The sequence below is a fragment of the Pristiophorus japonicus genome, chromosome 17 (assembly GCF_044704955.1).
Source record: "Pristiophorus japonicus isolate sPriJap1 chromosome 17, sPriJap1.hap1, whole genome shotgun sequence".
NCBI classification, from domain to species: Eukaryota; Metazoa; Chordata; class Chondrichthyes; family Pristiophoridae; genus Pristiophorus; species Pristiophorus japonicus.
Genome location: NC_091993.1, coordinates 25,025,217 through 25,040,650, shown reverse-complemented (window position 1 = coordinate 25,040,650; position 15,434 = coordinate 25,025,217). Strand labels below are relative to the sequence as shown.

Below are 15,434 nucleotides of genomic sequence, written 5' to 3'. Positions count from 1 at the left end.
TTCTTACTGAGAGAGTCCATGGTCATGTTGGAAGTGGAACATGCACGGTTTGCAGTCATGCGGGTGATTTTCAGAAGCATTGGGTAGTTAATCAGCATTCTGCTTCAAACTGTGCTGTTCAAGGAGTATTTGACGCTGGAACTGGGTGACGAAAGCACAGAATCGTTCCGTTCTCAACACCAACGTCCTTCAGCTTGAGAGGCGCAAAGTACATTATACGATGAAAAATGTACAAATGTAAACAGTATTTATGACCTGTAGTTTCAATTCAATGATGTGTCTGCTACACAAGTGATCAGCGATAGAAATGTAGAATTGTAGAAATATACAGCACAGGAGGAAGCCATTCAGCCCAATGTGCCAGTGCTAGCTCTGTTGCTATCCAATTTCCCTGCTCTTTCTCGGCATCTTTTCCTACTTTTCCTTTCCAAATACTTATTCGATTATAAATTATGTTACAGACTCTGCCTTAATAGCCACTTGTGATAAAGCATTCCATGTTTCAATAATCCTCTGTGTGGGGGAAAAAAAATTCTAACTTCCCCCTTCATTCTTCTCGTGATAATATCAATATAGAAACAGCAGGGGGCCATTCAGTTCCTTGAGCCTGTTCTGCCATTCAATGAGATCATGGCTGATCTGTATCTTAACTTCATCTACCCTGCCTTGGTTCCGTGACCTTTAATACCCTAACCGAACAAAAATCTATCAATCTCAGTTTTGTCATTATCAATTGACCCCAAGACTCAACACCATTTTGGGGGAGAGAGTTCCAAATTTCCACTACCCTTTGCCGAAATAAGTGTTTCCTGACATCACCCCGGAACAGTTAAGCTCTAATTTTAAAGTTATGCCTCCTTCTCCTGGACTCGCTCACCAGAGGAAATAATGTTTCTCTATCTACCCCAGCAAGTCTTGAATCATCTTCAACATCTTAATTAGATCACCCCTTAATCTTCGATACTCAAGGGAATACAAGTCTAGTTTATGCAACCTGTCCTCATAATTTAGCCCCTTTAGTTTATAATCCTTGTTGCCAATTTGCCAAGCAGTGGAAAAATATCATACACTCTTTAGACTTTCAAAACTTTTCATAACTTTGAAAACCTTTATTAGATATGTTCCTTAAACATCTGGGGAAACCAGCCCCAATTTTTGAGCCATTCTCAGTAATTATAACCCCTCATCCTTGGAATAGTTTCAAGTGATTGGTCACTGTGTCCTTTACATGGTTCCATTTATATAGCATCTTTAATATAGTAGAACATCCCAAGGTGCTTTACAGGAGAGTTATCAAATTTGATACCGAGCCAAATGAGATATTAGGACAGGTCACTAAAAGCTTGGTCAAAGAGATAGGTTTTAAGGTGCGTCTTAAAGGAGAAGAGAGAGGCAGAGAGTTTTAAGGAGGGAATTCCAGAGCTTAGGATCTCGGCAGCTGAAGGCACGACCACCAATGGTGGAGCAAAATAACAAGAAACAAATAAATGAAGATGCCTTAAAATAGTTTGCAGGTACTGTATAAATAGACGGTACTTTGGGGACCTGTGGTTGATGGAAACTAAAGCACTCGTAGCAACGCATATTACTTCTGAGCGTCTGCAATGCTGTTGGGTTATGTGACCTGTGGCACATGGTTTATTTTCCATAGATCACTGAAGTGCATCCTCTGTTGACTTCACTTTGATGCCGGGTGAGTTGTGTTGTTTTTCAATGCTATATGAACTTGGCAGTATGCCTTCGTCCTGGAATTATTTACAATGAGATGGTTTGTTTGCCCTCCCCTCCTGAGTTTCCTCTCTCGTCTACTGAAAGCACTCGCCCGTGCCATTGCATGGTTCCCTAGAAACCAGGCGGCTTTGTGTACTTCATCCCAGCGTCCATTCATCCTACGTGAGTCTAAACTGGCTATTCAACTCCATGAGGCAACATGGCCAAGGTCTCACCTAATAGTTATTGGCTTCCCTCTTTCCAGTGGTCACTGGATAGTAATTAAGAGCAGGAACTCTGACAGATTTTCACCCTCCTTAGCCCAGGAATATAAGAACATAAGAACATAAGAAATAGGAGCAGGAGTAAGCCATACGGCCCCTCGAGCCTGCTCCGCCATTTAATACGATCATGGCTGATCTGATCATGGACTCAGCTCCACTTCCCTGCCCGCTCCCCATAACCCTTTGTCCCCTTATCATTTAAGAAACTGTCTATTTCTGTCTTAAATTTATTCAATGTCCCAGCTTCCACAGCTCTCTGAGGCAGCGAATTCCATAGATTTACAACTCTCTGAGAGAAGAAATTTCTCCTCATCTCAGTTTTAAATGGGCGGCTCCTTATTCTAAGAGTATGCCCTCTCATTCTAGCCTCCCCCATCAGTGGAAACATCGTCTCTGCATCCACCTTGTCAAGCCCCCTCATAATCTTACACGTTTTGATTAGATCACTGCTCATTCTTCTGAATTCCAATAAGGCTGAGATTAATTGCAGCAACCTAATTGGCAGAATGCCTTCTTCCTAGAATTATCCTCTTGTGGATAAGACGTTAAACCGAGGCCCTGTCTGCTCTCTCAGGTGGATGTAAAAGATCCCGTGGCAGTATTTCGCAGAAGAGCAAGAGTGTTCTCCCCGGTGTCCTGGGGCCAATCTATATCCCTCGATCAACATCGCTAAAACAGATTAGCTGGTTATTATCACATTGCTGTTTGTGGGAGCTTACTGTGCCCAAAAGTGGCTGCTGCGTTTCCCACATTACAACAGTGACTGCACTCCAGAAGTATTTCATTGGCTGCAAAGCACTTTGGGACGACCGGTGGCCGTGAAAGGCGCTATATAAATGCAAGTCGTTTTCTTGATGGCTGAGATTGGCTAACTCAGCATAGACAGGATGATTGAACCTTGATGTTTCTGATCGATAAGGATCAATACCACGTCACACTAGGGCACCTGTCAGCTATATCACCGAGGGAGATTAAAGCCGAGAAGAGGAGTTATGGACAGCTGAAGAAAATGTTCACTCCTTATGTTACGTCTTCACTCCGAGTTTGCCAGGTGCAAAGGCTGGACCATCACAAACTGTCGGACTTCGCCATGTCTCCTGTGCCTCACCGTTTCTAAACCTCCTCAGCACTTGGTCTCTCGCCAGCTGTGCACAGATAAATACAGATCAAAGCGATTTACTGTGTGTTGAGTACTGGTTGACCTTTCCTTTACCCAGCTGCTCTCCTCATTGCGGCACGGATTCCAAGTGCATCATGATTAATTATAATGGGCCTTCAAGAACTAGAGGACTGTACTTATTTATCTGAAGTAAGGCTTGAGTAAGCTGTTTATCTTGAGAATGTTGGCTATTCAGCGACATTGTGTATGCGTGCCACTTGGTGTGCTCCTCTCTGTTTCGGAAACTCCGAGTCTGTAACACCGAGCACCTGTCGCCTGTTCTTAGCAGCTTAAGTCTCAGGCCGAGACCCCCAAGACGATAAATTCCTGCCTGTCACCCCCGCTGAGTGAGATTGTTGAAGCAGGAGCGGCGAGGGGTGGCCATGTCCAGCATGGCGGCATGCCACTTCAAGGTACAGCGCGAGCTGGTGCAGGAGGGCGACGGCAGCGAAGAGGGACGTCATAAAGGTCCAGGTCGGTGATTGGAGCGCGGGCAGGTACCGCAGGAGCGGCGAGGTCAGGGCGAAGGAGCGGTGAGAGGATGTAGAGGGATGTGATTGGGACCCGGGAGAGGTGTGAGTTTGGGGCCAGAAGAGGCGAGGGCCCAGGGGCAGCCCACACTGTGATATGTGTGCACACTAGGCCCGTGCAGCAGAGCTGGTCTCCAGTCATCTTGAGTAATCCTTGTCACTGGACCAAGACCTAGCTCTGTCAAGGCTGTGTGGTGGCTGGTGTGCAATGGCCACCAGCCACCAATGTTGGAGCCCACCTCTCCACTATATTCCTTAATTCTTTGGCTCTCCAGAAGTTCCTGAACCCACTTCTAATAATAATAATAATAATAACTTTTATTTATGTAGCGCCTTTAACATAGTAAAACGTCCCAAGACGCTTCACAACAGTGTTACAGACAAACAGATGAATTTGACACTGACCCACAGAAGAAATGAAGGCAGATGATCAAAAACTTGTTTAAAGAGGTAACTGAAAAGGTATGCAAAAAGGAGATATTTTTAGTGTTGGCTGATATTCCAGCTAATTGCCCTGAAATAACATCCCAGTGAATTTCTAAAAGTTAACTTCTTGCAATCCAAATTTAATTTCCACATAATATTAATTAACCCTTCTAGGACAAACAGATTAAAATTTGAAAATGTGACAGGCAGCAAGCTGCGCCCCGGAGCTCACCCAAATGGCCCATCTCCACGAGTGAGTGTCATCATAGGCAGTCCCTCAGAATCGAGGAAGACTTGTTTCCACTCTTAAAATTAGTCCTTCGGTGGCTGAACAATCCAATACGAGAGCCACAGTCCCTGTCACAGCTGGGACAGATAGTTGTTGAGGGAAAGGGTGGGTGGGACAGGTTTGCCACATGCTCTTTCTGCTGCCTGCACTTGATTTCTGCATGCTCTCGGCGACGAGACTCGAGGTGCTCAGCGCCCTCCTGAATGCACTTCCTCCACTTAGGGCGGTCTTTGGCCAGGGACTCCCAGGTGTCAGTGGGGATGTTGCACTTAATCAGGGAGGCTTTGAGGGTGTCCTTGTAATGTTTCCTCTGCCCACCTTTGCTCATTTGCCATGAAGAAGTTCCGAGGAGTCTCGTGTCTGGCATGCGAACAATATGGCCTGCCCAGCGGAGTTGATCAAGTGTGCTCAGTGCTTCAATGTTGGGGATGTTGGCCTGGTCGAGGACACTAATGTTGATGCGCCTGTCCTCCCAGAGGATTTATAGGATCTTGCGGAGACACCATTGGTGGTAATTCTCGAGTGACTTGAGGGGTCTGCTGTACATGGTCCATGTCTCTGAGCCATACAGGAGGGCAGGTATTACTACAGCCCTGTAGACCATGAGCTTGGTGGCAGTTTTGAGGGCCTGGTCTTCAAACACTCTTTTCCTCAGGCGGCCGAAGTCTGCACTGGTACACTGGTAATGGTGTTGAATCTCATTGTCAATGCCTGCTCTTGTTGACAAGAGGCTCCTGAGGTATGGGAAGTGGTCCACGTTGTCCAGGGTCGCGCCGTGGATCTTGATGACTGGGGGGCAGTGCTGTGCGGCGAGAGGCTGGTGGAGGACCTTTGTCTTACGGATGTTTAGTGTAAGCCCCATGCTTTCATACTCCTCAGTAAATACGTCGACTATATCCTGGAGTTCAGCTTCTGTATGTGCGCAGGCGCAGGCGCAGGCATCTCACTATACATGAGTTGGTGTATACAGCGAGTGTCAACAGTAAGAACCGATATTGTCATGTATGCACATGCTGTTTGTAGCCACCAGATGGCGTCATTGCTGGAGGCCACTGAGCAGCACGCACATGGTGCTGCTCTGGTGTAAAAGGCCAGCCATTTTGTGAGTCAGACACTTTGGGCCAAAATAAAGCAGAAGCAAGGTTGTACCTTGCTCAGTTAAACAGTACTCAGTTTGAATCTTTATTGCATACATAACAGGTATCATGACCAAACGCGATTTTGTCCTCAGCTGATAGAACACTGTAAACAGCAATGGCCCTAGAACTGATAGCTGTGGCACTCCGCTTGTGACCACTTGTCATGTAGACACAGCGCCATTTGTAAGCGGACTTTGTTTTCACTGACATAGCAAGTTTTCAACCCCTCTCAGAGGCTTGCTTCAGATTACCTGTCTGCCTTACTTGCAGACTAATTACCTGTGTAGCACAGTATCAAATACCTTGCTGAAATTGAAATGCATCACATCCTGAGAAATTCCATTGCCATCTCATCTGCACCCGGACCAGATAGGTCCATCTCCATTATAGTCAATTCCTCATTTGCAAAAAAAGGCTGCACCCTCTTCCAGTTTATTTGTATTCCTGTATGTGCGTCTAACCTGTATCATTGCTGAGCCAGGCCTCTATAATGCTTGGTCCAGATCTATCCTTTGCGTCCTTTTCTCCTAGCTTGCATATCTATTGAGGCATCCATTTTGCTGACACTTCACAAACTTATCTGCTGTATCAGTGTCTGCACTTAACTGTCAACTAGTATCCCCTGCGCTCCACCATTACATCTAGCTTTTCTCTCTACATCACACTTTATTTTCCCTCCTTCTAGCTCTGATCTGTCTTAAACCTCCTCCTTGCCTTATTAATTTAAATCCTCCCCACTTACCTTATTTACCCTCGTTGCAAGGACTTTGTATCGGTCTATTTATAACCTGGTTCCTTTTAAAGGTGCACTGCCATCCTGAAGTAAAAGCTCTTGTCGTGCTCTCTCAACGATGAGTAAAGAAAACAAAAACTTGCATTTATATAGAACCTTATCACAGCTTTTAGAAACATCTCTTTCATGTATGTACATGCCGTTTGTAGCCACACATGGTGCTGCTCTGGTATAAAAGGCCAGCCATTTTGTGAGTCAGGCACTTTGGGACTAAATAAAGCACAGCCAAGGTCGTATCTTGCTTAGTTAAACAGTACTCAGTTTGAACCTTTATTGCATACATGACAATTCCAAAGCACTTCACATATAATGAATGACTTTGAAATGCACTCACTGCTGTTATGAGGGCAAACGTGGCAGCCATTTTGCACAGTGCAATGTTCCACCAGCAACAACAATATTGAATGTGTTTATTTACAGTGGTGTTATTGAGGGAGGAATGTTGGCCAGGATATTGGGATAGCTCCCTGCTCTTCTTTGAATATTGTCACATGATCTTTAATGTTCACCCGAAGAGGCAGACAGAGCCTTGATTTAATATCTCATCCAAAAGATGACCACTTCGACAATGCAGAAATCTCTCAGCACGGCACTGGAGTGTCAAGCTAGATTAGGGACAGATGAGGGAGGCCATTCAGTCTTTCACACCCATCCTTCCATAAAAACCTGCAATTCCCCCCCATTATGGGGTACGGTAGCATAATGATTATGTTACTGCACTAGTAACCCCAGAGGCCTGGACGAGTTATCCACGAGACTGTGAGTTCAAATCCTACCACGGCAGCTAGGGGAATTTAAATTCAGTTGATTAATTAATTTGGAATTAAAAACAATGCTAGTATCAGTAATGGTGATCATTAAACTACTGGATTGTTGGAAAAGCCCAACTGGGTTCGCTAATGTCCTTTCGAGAAGGATCGTCCTTACCCGGTCTCACCATCATCATAGGTGGTCCCTCGAACGAGGATGACTTGCTTCCACAGGAGTTCACAGATGTTTCAATGAAGGAGGCGATGTTCCAGTCCTGAACTCCAATTGAGGGTGGAAGATGCCTGTGCGTGGATTTTTTTTAACGTGTGGTGACCGTTGCACACCAGCCACCACACGGGCTCAACAGAGCTAGGCCTCTTTCCAGTGGCAAGGGTTAACCAGGACGACTGGAGACCAGCTCTGCTGCACGGACCTAGAGCAAACATATCGCAGTGTGGGCTGGCCTGTGCTGCCCCTGGGCTCTCAGCTGTTCTGGGCGCCGTACCCTCATCTGTTGCAACTCTGCCACAATCTCTCACCGCTCCTCCATCACAAACCAGCGCAGCAATACTGAAAGACTTTAAGACGATGTGGACATCAAAATTAGGAAAGCTTAAGTTTTTAAAAATTGACTATACTCTGGGGCAGATTCTCGATTAGAATATGGAAAACAGAACTCTACTGCAGGTATTTAAAAGAACTCTGGAGACATACCTTAATATGTCCTTACTATACAGTATAAATGCACACGAGGCCCATACTTGAGAAAAGATCACTCTGTGACCAGTTACCTTTATTATCAAGACCTCAAGAGACAGACGATGGGTGGAGCTTCCCCTTTTATACCGGAAAGTCCAGGTCAGGAGTGTCTCCCACAAGTTCGCCCCCTGTGGTCAGTGTCCTTAAGGTATACAACTTAGGTCAGCTTACACATGGGTTACAATGACAGTTGAATACATGACATCACCTCCTCCCGAAAGTCTTATTGGGATCACAGGTTAAGTCTCTCTGGTGGTTTACGCTCCCTTGTAGAGCACCTGAGTTGGGGCTCCAGTTGCTGGGCGCTCTACAAGGGAGACATACCTTAATATGACTTCTGTTTGGGGTGCCTCAGGCCTGTCCGGACTGCCCACAGTGACTGGGCTCTCCTCCACTTGGTTCCGGTGTTCGGTCACCTGTGGTGGAGCAAACTCTACGTCGTGTTCTTCCTCTGCTTCTTCTATGGGGTTGCTGAACCTCCTTTTATTTTGATCCACGTGTTTGCGGCAGATTTGTCCATTGGTAAGTTTAACTACCAAAACCCTATTCCCCTCTTTGGCAATCACAGTGCCCGCAAGCCATTTGGGCCCTGCAGCATAAATAAGGACAAAAACTGGGTCATTGACATCAATACATCGCGCCCTCACATTCCTGTCATGGTAGTCACATTGTGACTGACTCCTGCTCTCAACAATTCCTTTTATAGTAGGGTGTATAAGGGATAACCTGGTTTTGAGCATCCTTTTCATTAGCAGCTCTGCGGATGGAACCCCTGTGAGCGAGTGTGGTCGGGATCTATTGGCCAACAGGAGGCGTGATAAGCGGCTTTGTAGGGAACCCCCTTGGATTCTGAGCATCCTCTGTTTGAGGCCGGCTTGAATGGAGCCGTTCTGACATGGTTGATTCCATTGCCTGCCATGAAGTCCTGGAATTCAGTGCTTGTGAAGCACGGGCCATTGTCACTGACCAAGACATCCGGTAGACCATGGGTGGCAAACACTGCCCGTAGACTTTCTACCGTGGTAGAGGATGTGCTTGAATTTAAAATGGCACACTCAATCTATTTGGAGTAGGCGTCTACTACAACCAAAAACATTTTTCCCATGAAAGGACCTGCGTAGTCCACATGGATGCGTGACCATGGCTTGGCGGGCCAGGACCAGGGGCTAAGGGGGGCTTCCCTGGGTGCGTTGCCCAGCTGAGCACACATGTTGCATCTGCGAACACAAAGTTCCAAGTGTGTATCTATCCCTGGCCATCAAACGTGTGACCTGGCAATTGCCTTCATCATGACAATGTCCGGGTGCTCATTTTGAAGTTCTCTGATAAACACCTCTCTGCTCTTCTGGGGCATGACTACTCGGTTTCCCCACAGTAGGCAATCGGCCTGAATCGAGAGTTCATCCTTGCACCTATGAAACGGTTTAAACTCCTCAGGGCATGCCCCGTACGTGGCTGCCCATCCCCATTCAGGACACATTTCTTAACTAAAGACAATAGCGGGTCTTTATTTGTCCAGATTTTAATCTGACGGGCTGTCACAGGTGAGCCTTCGCTTTTGAAAGCTTCAACAGCCATGACCATCTCAGCATCATGCTCAGCTGCCCCCTCAGTGGTGGCTAGTGGTAGCCTGCTGAGTGCATCGGCACAGTTTTCAGTGCCCGGTCTGTGCCGAATTGTGTAGTCATAGGCAGCTAATGTAAGTGCCCACCTCTGTATGCGGGCCGATGCATTCGCATTTATGGCCTTGTTGTCGGCCAAAAGGGACGTTAGGGGTTTGTGATCTGTCTCCAGCTCAAATTTCCTGCCAAACAGGTATTGGTGCATTTTTTTACTGCATATACACATGCTAGCGCTTCCTTTTCTACCATCCCATAGCCTCTTTCTGCCCGGGACAGACTTCTGGAGGCATAAGTTACTAGCTGTAACTGACCATTAGCATTCACATGCTGCAACACACACCCGAACCCGTAGAACGACGCATCGCACGTTAAAACAAGTTTCTTACATGGGTCATATAACATTAACAGTTTGTTGGAGCATAACAAATTGCGTGCTGTATCAAAAGCCCTTTCCTGGCTGTCTCCCCAGACCCAATCGCGACCTTTGTGTAGAGCCGCTACACGTGCTCCTAACAGCGTGCTCAATTTGGGAAGAAAGTTACCAAAATAGTTCAGGATCCTCAGGAACGAACACAGCTCCGTCGTGTTACGGGGTCTGGGTGCTCTCTGGATCGCTTCTGTTTTGGATGCAGTAGGTCTGATCCCGTCTGCTGCTACCCTCCTCCTCAGGAATTCTACCTCTGGAGCTAAGAAGACGCACTTCGCCTTTTTCAGTCGCAGACCTACCCGGTCCAGTCTGCGTAGCACCTCCTCCAGGTTGTGGAGGTGTTCTTCAGTATTGCGATCCGTGATGAGGAAATCATCTTGAAAAACCACCGTCCTTGGAATCGACTTGAGGAGGCTTTCCATATTTCGCTGAAAGATTGCGGCGGCCGAACGAATCCCAACAGACATCAGTTATACTCAAACAGCCTCTTGTGTGTCGTGATGGTGGTCAGCTTCTGCGACTCACTCGCCAACTCCTGGGTCATGTAAGCTGAGGTCAGGTCCAATTTTGAAAAAAGTTTGCCACCAGATAGCGTCGCAAAGAGATCCTTCGCTCTCGGTAGCGGGTACTGGTTTTGGAGTGACACCCGATTGATGGTGGCCTTGTAATCACCACATATCCTGACCGATCCATCCGCCTTGAGCACTGGCATGATCGGGCTCGCCCAGTCACTGAATTCGACTGGCGAGATGATGCCTTCCCTCAGCAGACGGTCCAATTCGCATTCTATCTTTTCCATCATCATGTGCGGCATCGCTCTGGCCTTGTGGTGTACTGGCCTGGCGTCCGGGTTTATGTGAATCACTGCCTTGGCCCGTATGAAAGTGCCGATGCTGGGTTGAAATAATGAGTCAAATTTGTCCAGGACCTGTGAGCATGATACTCGCTCCACAGAAGAAATTGCATTTACATCGCCCCATTTCCAGTCCATGATAGCAAGCCAACTCCTCCCCAGTAGTGCGGGACCATCTCCCGGGACAATCCAGAGTGGCAACCTGTTCTCCGAATCTGTGTGGGTCACGACTACCGTGGCACTACCTAGCACCAGAATGATCTCCTTTGTATATGTCCGTAGCTGTGCGTCAATCAGCAATAATTTTCACCTCCTGGCCTTGGACACCCACAACCTTTTGAACAGTTTGATACTCATCAGGGACTGGCTGGCCTCCGTGTCCAGCTCCATTAATACTGGGATGCCATTGAGGAGCACTTTCATCATTATCGGTGGCGTCCTGGTACATGAACTGTATATGTGCTCCACATGACCTCGCTGAACTTCAGCTTCCAGCGATATCCCCCAGTATTCATTTGGCCTCGTAGGGCTTACATCAGGCCCGGCCTCCTCGGACATCAACCTAGCTGCAGGCTTCCTGCACACACGTATTAAGTGACCACTGACGTTGCAGTTTCTGCAGGTATATTGCTGATACCTGCAAGCTCTGGTTGGGTGTTTGCCTCGACACCTCCAGCATAAGCAAGAGGCCCCATTGTTGGAAACAAAAGGTCCATTACCAGTCGATCATCTCTGACTGTCTCTGTAACTGTCCTTAGGCGCACCATTAACAGTTGTTGATGGCCCCATTACTGGCCGCATTGTCCATTGCGATGGCATGAATCGCCGTTCAGCTAGCCATTGTCTTTGTTGAATTCCCCCTTTGTGTTCGACTGCATGCTGAGGCATGTCCGATTGCCCTTGTCTGCCTAGAGAACTGTGTGCCGCGTTAACAATGTTGACTCCCTGGTCGTTTGCTGCATTTGTGCCAAGATTTTTGCCATAAAGCATTCAGGCCTCTTCCTCTGTTGAGATAATTGTCTGGGCTATCAGAGCCGCCGCTTCCAAGGTCAAGTCTTTGGTCTCGATCAGTTTCCTGAAAACCCCAGCGTGCCCGATGCCCTCAATAAAAAAAAATCTCGCAGCATCTCCGCTCTGCATGCAGCTGTGAACTTACATAGATCTCTGGTAACTGGCGAGCCTGCCACGAAGTCTGGAACACTTTGCCCTTCTCGCCGCCGGTGCGTGTAAAACAGGTGTCTCGCCATGTGCATGCTGCTCGCTGGTTTAAGGTGTTCCCCGATCAACTTACTGAGCTCTTCGAAAATCTTGCCGCCGGCTTCTCTGGCGCTAGAAGGCCCTTCATCAGGGAGTACGTTCTGGATCCATAAACCGTCAGGAGATGAGCCCTGCGTTTGTCGGCCGAATCCTGTCTCGACCATTCCTTAGTGACAAAACTTTGCTGTAGTCTCTCAATAAAGTCATCCCAATCATCACCAACACAGTAATTCTCTTCTGTGCTGCTAGTGGCCATACTCGCGTGGTTTAAATCCCAGTTTCTTGTCGCCAATAATATGTCCTTACTATACAGTATAAATGCACACGAGGCCCATACTTGAGAAAAGATCACTCTGTGACCAGTTACCTTTATTAGCAAGACCTCAAAAGACAGACAGTGGGTGGAGCTTCCCCTTTTATACCGGAAAGTCCAGGTTAGGAGTGTCTCCCACAAGTTCACACCCTGTGGTCAGTGTTCTCAAGGTGTACAACTTAGGTCAGCTTACACATGGGTTACAATGACAGTTGAATACATGACATACCTGAACTCTATAGACCGGTCAAGTTTAATACAAGTAGGAAAAACATTGAATGTATTTTGAGAGATCAAGAGGGGCATGGTTTGAGAGGTCACACATGGAAATGTACAAGTGAATATGGATTTAAAAGCAAAACATGTTAGGATATATATGGCCTGTAATGTCCTGTCCCCTCAGTACAGATTCACATGAGGCATGTAGTGAAGTCAAGGTCACTCTGGACCTGCACCTTTATTTCACAGCTCTGGAATGCTGCACTTACCTGAGACCTGTCCTTATATACCTGTCTCTTGCAAGTGTACCCCTGGTGTTAAGGTATGCTGGTGGTTACAGGTCATATCTTATTACAGTCATGTATAGCATGTTAGGATACAGTTATATATAATAATGTAAGATACATGACATCACGCTCCCCCAAGGTCTTATTGTCTTTATAGGTTCAGTCTCTCAGGTGGTCTACGCTCTCGCGTGGAGTGTCTGAGTTGTGGTTCAGTTGTTTGCCTTGGTGTCTGTTTTTCTTTGGGTGTGGTTGCTGGTATCTCACCTGGGCTGTCTGTTTCGAATGGTGTGATTGTTGTTGACTCGCCTGGGCTGTCTGTTGGGATTGCCCTTTCCTCAGGTTATTCCCTCTGTCTGTCCACCAGGTGTGGTACGAGTTGCACATTGTAGTCTGCCTCGGGTTCCGCAGTGTTGTTGGTAAATCTGCTTTTGACTTGGTCTACATGCCTCCGGCAGGTTTTGCCATTGTCCATTTGTACTACCAGTAGCCTGTTTCCTTCCTTGCCCGTTCATGTCCCTGCAAGCCATTTGGGACCCCTGCCATAGTTTAGTACAAACACTTTGTCCCCTATCTCATTCCATCTCCCCCTCGAATTTCTGTCATGGTACTCAGTCAGCTTACGGTGCTTTGCCTCAACGATTTCGTGCATGTCTGGGAGGATTAATGAGAGCCTTGTTTTTAAAGTCCTTTTCATCAACAGTTGCGCGGGGGGGATCCCAGTCAGTGAGTCCGGACGAGATCTGTATGCCAGCAGCAGTCGCGACAGGCGACCCTGCAGCATGGGACCTTGGATTTTAAGCATGCCTTGTTTAATGATTTGCACTGCTCTCTCTCCGCCTGGCCGTTGGAGGCCGGCTTGAACGGTGCCGTCTTGATGTGATTTATGCCGTGCTCAATTATAAAGTCTTGGAATTCTGCACTGGTGAAGCACGGACCATTGTCACTGACCAATATGTCAAGGATTCCGTGCGTTGCAAACACGGTTGCGAGGCTCTGCACAGTGGTGGAGGTTGTGCTCGAGTTTAAAATAGTGCATTCAATCCAATTTGAAAATGCATCTACAACTACGAGAAACATTTTGCCCATGAATGGGCCCGCATAGTCACATGCACCCGCGACCACGGTTTGGTAGGCCAGGGCCAGGGGCTCAGTGGAGCCTCCCTGGGGACATTGCTGAGTTGGGCATAAATGGTGCACCTTCGGACGCAGAGCTCCAAGTCTGCGTCAATACCAGGCCACCAGATGTGGGATCTGGCTATGGCCTTCATGAGAACGATCTCCGGGTGCTCGTGGTGGAGCTCCCGGACAAATGCCTCTCTGCCTCGCAGAGGCATGACTACTCGGCTGCCCCACATCAGGCAGTCTGCTTGTAGTGAAAGCTCATGCATGCGCCTGTGAAAGGGTTTTAATTCCTCGGGGCAGGCATCGCGAGCCTCTGCCCAGTCACCGGTTAGGACACATCTTTTTACTAAGGATAATGTGGGGTCACTGGCCGTCCAGGCTCTGATTTGGCAAGCCGTCATGGGCGAACCTGTGGACTCAAAGGCATTGATTGCCATGACTATCTCACAGTCCTGTTCGTCAGACCCTCCGTGGTCGCCAGGGGTAGCCTGCTGAGCGCGTCGGCACAGTTGTCTGTGCCTGGTCTGTGCCTTATGGTATCGTCGTAGGATGCCAGCATGAGTGCCCACCGTTGAATTAGTGCCGAGGCTTTGGTGTTTATTGCCTTGCTCTCGGATAGGAGGGACGTGAGGGGCTTGTGGTCGGTTTCTAACGCGAACTTGGCCCCGAAAAGGTATTGGTGCATCTTTTTGACACCGTACACGCACGCGAGCGCCTCCTTCTCTACCATTCCGTATCCGCGCTCTGCTCGCGAAAGTGACCTGGAGGCATAAGCTATGGGTTGTAATTTGCCCGCACTATTGACATGTTGCAAAACGCACCCGACCCCATACGCTGACGCATCACATGTGAGAACTAGCTTTTTACCTGGGTCAAAGAAAGTCAAAACACTGTTGGAACACAGAAGGTTGCATGCCTTATTGAAGGCGCGTTCCTGGGCGTCCCCCCAAAACCAATCGCACCCCTTCCTGAGTAGCACGTGGAGAGGCTCCAACAGCGTGCTTAATTTCTGCATAAAGTTACCAAAGTAATTGAGTAGCCTGAGAAAGGCGCGCAGTTCTGAGACATTCCGGGGCCTGGGTGCCAGGCGAATTGCTTCTGTTTTGGACTCTGTTGGGCGGATTCCATCAGCGGCAATCCTTCTGCCCAAAAATTCAATCTCGGGTGCGAGAAACAGGCACTTGGATTTCTTGACTCGTAGGCCTACCCGATCCAACCGCTTTAGTACTGCCTCCAAATTACGGAGATGGGAGTCGGTGTCCGTGCCCGTGATAAGTATGTCATCTTGAAATACAACCGTCCCCGGGATGGACTTGAGCAGACTCTCCATGTTGCGCTGGAATATGGCAGCTGCTGACCTGATGCCGAATTGGCATCGATTGTACATGAAAAGGCCTCGATGTGTGTTGATGGTGGTGAGTAGCTTGGATTCCTCGGTCAATTCTTGCGTCATATACACAGATGTGAGGTCGAATTTTGAGTAAAGTTTACCTCC

At 47.8% G+C, this 15,434-nt stretch overlaps 1 long non-coding RNA gene across 1 annotated transcript in view; it reads left to right on the top strand.

The window, feature by feature from the left end:
* LOC139228145 (uncharacterized) overlaps positions 1-15,434 on the top strand; it is an 89,939-nt gene that overhangs the window by 20,619 nt on the left and 53,886 nt on the right. The window contains exon 2 of the long non-coding RNA XR_011587506.1: positions 1,652-1,693. This is a non-coding gene — a long non-coding RNA (uncharacterized lncRNA). The remainder of the gene's footprint in view (positions 1-1,651; positions 1,694-15,434) is intronic.